Source organism: Octopus bimaculoides, chromosome 7 (genome assembly GCF_046866305.1).
Source record: "Octopus bimaculoides isolate indiv1 chromosome 7, ASM4686630v1, whole genome shotgun sequence".
Classification (NCBI taxonomy): domain Eukaryota; kingdom Metazoa; phylum Mollusca; class Cephalopoda; order Octopoda; family Octopodidae; genus Octopus; species Octopus bimaculoides.
In genome coordinates, this window is record NC_142934.1 from 94,431,079 (window position 1) to 94,438,578 (window position 7,500).

The following is a 7,500-nucleotide window of genomic DNA, read 5'->3' on the forward strand; positions in this document are numbered from 1 at the left end:
CTTCGTGAAAATTGTGCTGTTGTTTTCTATGCAGGTTTTATTATAAAATGATTCTGCTTTGCAAAACGTTCCACTTTTAAAATGGACATACTTTCATTCACACGAACAAAAAGTATATACATACATACTTATACACGCACACACATACACACACACACACACACAGAGAGACACACACACACACACATACACACACACATATATATATAATTACTGTTCCATTAATGTATGTTCAATAAAGTAGCATAAATATAAGTATGTGTGTGTGTGTGTGTGTGTGTGTGTGTGCGTGCGTATGTGATACAATTAATGTGTTTCCGCATTTGACTGATATAACACTTGTATTAGAGCTCGCACAAAGACAGAAAATTATGGAGCTTATTGATGAGAGTATATTTTCGTTTTTACACCTTGCATACGCATTTCTCTTATATGATCAAAAGCCCTGCAGAGTATATTACTTCACTGGAGAGCATGTATTAATTATCCTTTGTGGCTATTATAAAGAACAGCTGTATTTTCTCCTTGATTTCTAGACTGGTTTATGCCATTAAATCTGAAAAATAAACAGTACAATAATGTTTCGGTTTGCGTTGTATGTTCTATTTAGAGTTGGTAGTACGCTTGCTATCTATATAATACTTTCGTAGAATGTCTGTATAAACGGAATTCATAACATACGTCTGCGTATATATACAGGAAGCCTTTTAACGTGCGTCTTTTGTTCAGCAAACTACATTCTCAAGACGAATTTAAATCCTCATTACGTTCTCTCTAAATAAATGCTGATGTCACAGTACTACAACTACATCTAGAACGGTGTCTTCTTGTAATAAGCAAATTGTACTGGAGCATTTCTTAATTACATTGGCGAGACAACTTACCTAGAATGACTAACAAGTTGCGAAAGGCTCACTCTCAGACGAATGTCCGTTTCGCAATACCATTGGCTAAATCTATTTGGAGTACAACGTTTGTAGACAATTCAATGAATATAAATTATTGTTATTCCAGAGACTATCGATTGCTCAAGAGGGACATAATTATTGACTGAAGTAGTGGCTGAAAGGGATCTGAATGATTTATTGCATCTATAGTGCACATTTATAATATTATTCTCTTTCTCAAGGCCTATTTGAGTGGTGTTTTTTCAAAAACTTAACTACAGAACGCAATCGAAAATATGACACAAATACTTAGCAAGATGAAGAATTCGATTATCTTCAGAAAAATATAAAAAGAGAAGAGACGCAGGTTTCGCAACATTTTAGTAAATAGTATAAAGCAATATTTGATTGATTATTAGATCAGATTTATAACATAATAATGAGGTATAAGATAAACCTTTTTTATAAGGTTTTCTCATACTGTATATGAAGATTCAAGGTGCAAATATATATTTCCAACCTCACCATTTTATGACGAACGAATAGATAAAGGAACAAATCTTATATTGTCTATATCTGCGATTTCTAGCGGTTCAGATTTCAGAGTGTCATAAAAACATCGACAAGACAACCGAATAACGAATTATCGTTGTTGTATGTCTTACATTTTTGTATTCGACTTTTTCTATTGTTTTAATCCACGTACTATTCTAATAATAACATTTAAATGAAATAATATGGAGATATTTATTTTATTAGTTTTGCATTAAAAGTAAAGTTATAAAATATTTGTTTTATTCTTGTCGCAACAAAAAACCGACAAGTTGCAATAAACAAAATGCTGTATGGTGAATAATTTTCAAAGTTTTTCAAAACCTTGAGAAAATAAACATTAAATGAGTGATTGAAATAGAGAAAAAGCAGGATTAACCATTATATCATAAACTTCGTTACTACATTTTACGTATTTAAAAATGTATTAATCACAAAAATTAATGACTTCACACATTATTTGATTAATAAAATCCGTCTTTATATGGTTGTATATATTAACATTAGTTCATGTGAGTGTGATTCTTCAAAGATAAATGTGTATACACGCATACACACAGACATACACATATATATCTATATTTTATAAGTGTGTCATTGTGTGTGTTTTCATAATATACTGTGCAATGTCGATAGACACAACAAATTCTTATATATAAATCTTTAGAGTTGTGTATCATTTTCTCTGCGACCCATTACTAAAAACAGGTTTTACATTTGTTGTCTGTTAATTCGAACTTAGATAAAATAGCAACCTATATTTTCAGATAATAAAATTTGAAACATAAAATTTTCCAAATGGTACTCGTGGAAAAATCCCGGCATACACGGAACCATTTTAGTGACTTGATTTCTAACGCTTTTATCAGCATTTTAGAGGATAATAGAGTAGAGATTCCATTTATTAACGGAGGCACACTTTCAAACTTAGCCATCCGACAGAGAATTAGTGATTGCGTCACTTTTCAGGCAAATCTGTAAGGATAGAAACAAAGGGAATTATATTGGTATGAACAGGAATATCTTGGAAAGAAAAGATAGTAAAGGTTTCGAAAGTTGCAATTCATGTTTGACTGACGCATATCATAACATGAAACATCCTACACCAATAAACGGAAAGGAATAATAATTTCAAACAGAGAATAATAACTAAACAATCTACTTTCAAAGCTACAGATAACATGCAACACACTGACATGATTTAAATATATCCCTTGCTGATCAATGGCTAAATCTATGGGTTTTAGTGAATAATGATTAGTAAAAGTCTACAAGTGCTATATCTATATGCATATATATATATATATATATATATATATATATATATATATATATATATATATATATATATATATATATATATATATATATATATATATATATATACATACATACATTCATATATATACATATGTGTTTGTGTGTGTATATGCATATAGATATACATAATACATACATACACACACACGCACGCGCGCACACACACACTCACGCGCGCGCACACACACACGCACACACACACACACATACACACACACATATATATATATATATATATATATATATATATATATATATATATATATATATATATATATATATATATATATATATATATACATATATATATTCTATATTCACAAACTCAAATATGCGTCTAGTTTGAATGAATAAGCCATAAACATTAGATCATTTGTGTATTTTATCATTATTGATTTAATTGAAACTCGGGTATCAAACAGTTTTTTTTTCCATATGATGGATGTAACAATCAATTGTTAATATAATTAATTTGAACAGAACGTATAATGGATAATATAAGGATTAATTTTTTTCATATGTCGTGTAATTGATTTCCTATAATACGATTTTATCCCGTCTGCTTTAATATTATTTATGCATTTTTATGATAAGAAATGGTTGCATCATATAAGTTCCATAATTGAACTTTCCATTTATGATCTGTGGCATTTGATTTGAACCGTGTGTGCCCAAAATTAAGTTATTCTTACTAATTAAATTCTTCTAACATTAAAAAAAATCATGAATACATATCGTATTTCAAATTCGTTATTAGTCAGCAATAAATGGTTTTATATATTTTCCATGTAAGTGCCTTATGATATGTTTCTCAGTTGTACTGAGCTCTTCGGCGAATCTTTCCCTCCTCGTAATGTAGATGAATGAATTTGTGAAATCGCCAATTCTTGCAGCTTTCATTTAGTGTTTCCGGGAAAATGTAGTTTAAATATTTCAGAAATGGAACCCACTTGATGAATAAATAATAAAATAACAACAATAAAATCAAAAAATATAAAATTACAAAAGTGTCTTCAAATAAATATATCTAAAATATCCAGTCATCCACTGACTAAAATTAACTTTAGTTTCTTTTGAATCTTTGGCTTTTGATTAAATTTAGACGCCAGACTGTTTTTAATTATGCCTGAAGAATTCAGCATCTTTAAATACTGCCATAAATATATTTTGCTAAGCAGTTAAAGAAAATAACTGATATTACACAGTTCAAACTACATAATATACTTCAGACAAATTGATTAAAAACCCATTGATAAGGCCAAATGGTTATCAAAAGTATAAACATCAAAATTTCACGTTCCTTAAGATATAAATGATCAAGTACCTAATGAAATATTGTACAAAAATGCACCCCCGTGTTTTAAGTATGTGAAATTATTTGAGTCTAAAATCAAATGTTTGGAACAGAGTATAATTATTTACTGCGGAACCATAAATGCATCAATTATATCGCTTAGCTTTATTTCGATTAAATATTGCAAATATAAACTAACATAAATATATATATATATATGTGTGTGTGTGTGTGTGTGTGTGTGTGTGTGTGTGTGTGTGTGTGTGTGTGTGTGTGTGTGTGTGTGTGTGTGTGCGTGTTTGTGTATATCTATATCTATCTATCTATCAATTTATATATACATATATATATATATATATATATATATATATATATATATATATATATATATATATATATATATATATACATATATGTCTATGCAACCAGGATTACAAAGACAACAACAGCAATCGAATAATGCATTGAATGCTGATCGGTTTGTTTCAGCTTGTTTTCTATTATTGGCAAAACTGCAAGAAAAATTAACAGTGACCTCAGCAATAATGATCAAAATATATAGAAAATTAATTATAAAACAATAGAAATATCAATTGATTTAATAAAAAAATGTGATGAGGATTATAACCTAGAAAAGAAAAGAAAGAGATAAAATGAACAAGTAACACATCATAAAGGGAAATATAATGAATTTTCAGGATGTAGAGAAATGAGGAGAAAAATAATCAAAACTGAGAGATGGTGATGAAGAATAAGACAGTACGAAGTTGTAAGAGTGAATTTATAATTAGTTATGTAAACGTAGCAATATACATAAAGAAACAGGGAGATAAAAAGATGTTCTGAAAAACGAATGAAGAAACATTGAATATGACATTGTTTACTAAAGTTATTAAAGATTGGAATGAAAACAAAACAACTGAAAGCAATGTTAAGGAAACGAAGAACGGCTTTTACATTAAAAAAATGGAGTAGGAAATAGAAGTATAAATATAATAGAAAATATGAGGAAATATTATTGAAAAATTGTATAAAAATACGAGACATTCAATAGGAGTATATAAAAAATAACATATACAAAAAATAGCATCTTCAATATAGAACGAGAGTCGGCAAATTAAAATTAATCAAAGAAATAAGGAAATTATAGAAAGCAAATGGCGTAAAGTAGAAAGAAGTTATGAATGAAAGATTATGAATTAGATTTATAGAATAATTACATAAATAATAACACACTATAGCAGCCATCACATACTCCATAAGCACCACTCCTTTTTTTAGCTGGAAGAAATTAAAACAGTTAATTGGTGATGTGGAGTCGAACGAAAAGATTAATTATGTAATAAAATATTTTATCTATTTTGTGAGGTTTCGCGACAGCACTACGAACAAATAAAACAAAATAAAACAAAGAAGTAGCCATTGTCAAAATAGGAAAACTTAAAACAAGAACATTCATAAAACTATGAAATAAATAACCAGCCAGAGCCCGAAATATAGCATAAAAACATAAAATGTAAAAACGAATGAGTAAATAAAAAATGCGATGAAAAAAAGAATGAATTCATTAATAAGCACTAAAAATATTAATAGTAATTATAACAACAACAACAATAATAATGAATTTCATTAGTAGTGTGCATATTATTAAAACCACTATTTATTTTATAAGGTTACCGTAATATCAATATGTGGTGATCTTAAGAGGAAACAGATATATATAATATATATAATATATAATATCGTCGGTGGCCGCCAGCGTACAGCCGCATAAGCATAAGCAAATTAATAATAGTCATAATAATAATAATAACAAAAACAACAACAATAATAAGAATAATGAATGTCACAGAGAATGAGAAAGCAACCATACTATGAGATATGCCAATACTTACAGATAGAGAAACTAAGGCCAATAAGCCGGATATAGTTGTAAGAAATCAGCAAGAAAAAATGCTTTCTAATCGATGTATTAATACCAACAAATGACAATGTTTCTCTAAAAGAAACAGAAACTTTGACGTATATACAACATAAAGAAAATAGCACTACTAGGAACCGCACACATTCTACGTTAAGCAATTTCAATACAATGAAAATAAGAGCATCACAACACACCACAGCTAATATAATATATCCAAGGTACACAGAGCTGCGCTCGTTAGTGCAGTGAAAGCACGTGATAAAAATAAGACTAGCGCATAATATGCCCAGGACCAGATTTAGTTCAAGTGTACTGGCTAAAGAAATTGAGTAGTTACATAGGAATCTGAGGGAACAACTTTTGGATTACCTTAACGGAAGAATAATACCAGAGTGACAAGCCTATGACATGATCCCGCACTCATGGATAAGTGAATGTTTGAGTATGTTCAGCATAGCAGACAACATAAGAGAATTAATTAGCTTTAGCATAAAGAAATGGAGAGTAGATCTATACTCAGATGAGGGAAAGTTAAAATCAAAGTGGAATTTTCCAGTGAGACTTCTTGTGCCTTTTAATAATTGTTGTATGTTTGATCCCCCTAAGTTTAATATTAAGGAAGGTAAAGGCAGGGTATCAGTTTAGAAAGAGTAATGGGAAAATTAACCGTTTGTTCTACATGGATGATCTGAACCTTTTTAGTAAGAATGAAAAAGTGACAGATTCCGTAATACAAACTGTAAGATTCTTGAGCAAAGATATAGGTATGGAATTTGGCATAGATAAGTGGGCAATATTAGGCAAGAGAAGGGGACAGGCAGTCAACAGCGAAAGTGTCCTATTACCAGATGGTCAGGCATTAAAATCGTTGCAAGGAAGAGAGTGTTATAAGTATCTAGGACTATTAGAATCTGACAGAGTACTAACTAGGGAAATGAAAACGAAAACTGAGGAGTACATCAGAAGGTTGAGGAAGCTCATGAAACTAAAGCTAAATGCTGCTGCTGCTGTTGCTGCTGCTGCTGTTGCTGTTGCTGCTGTTGCTGCTGCTGCTGTTACTACTACTACTACTACTCAATCCATGGACAGTTTGAAAGGAATACACAGGACGATAATAATCTTATGCCGTAAATACCAATATGAAGTAACAGAGAACTGGTATGAACAGCACGTACCAAGTAAAGTTATGCAGGAGGATGGAAAAGTAACGATGCTGTGGAACTACGATTTTCAGACGGATTGTCTAATCGGTCACCGTCGGCCGGATATTTTCATATTGAATAAGAGAGACAAATATTGTCATATCATCGATGTAGCCATACCGAATGACACGAATGTTGTGAGCAAAGAGGTCGATAAGATCACCAAGTATTCCGAATTGAGAGTAGAAATGGCAAGACTGTATGAAATTCGAGTGATACCAATGCGAGTGAATGCCTGTGATGTAAAAGTGATACCACTGGTGATCGGAGCGTTCGGCTCAATCCCATTGAATATTCAAGACTTCTTAAGGCAAATGGAAA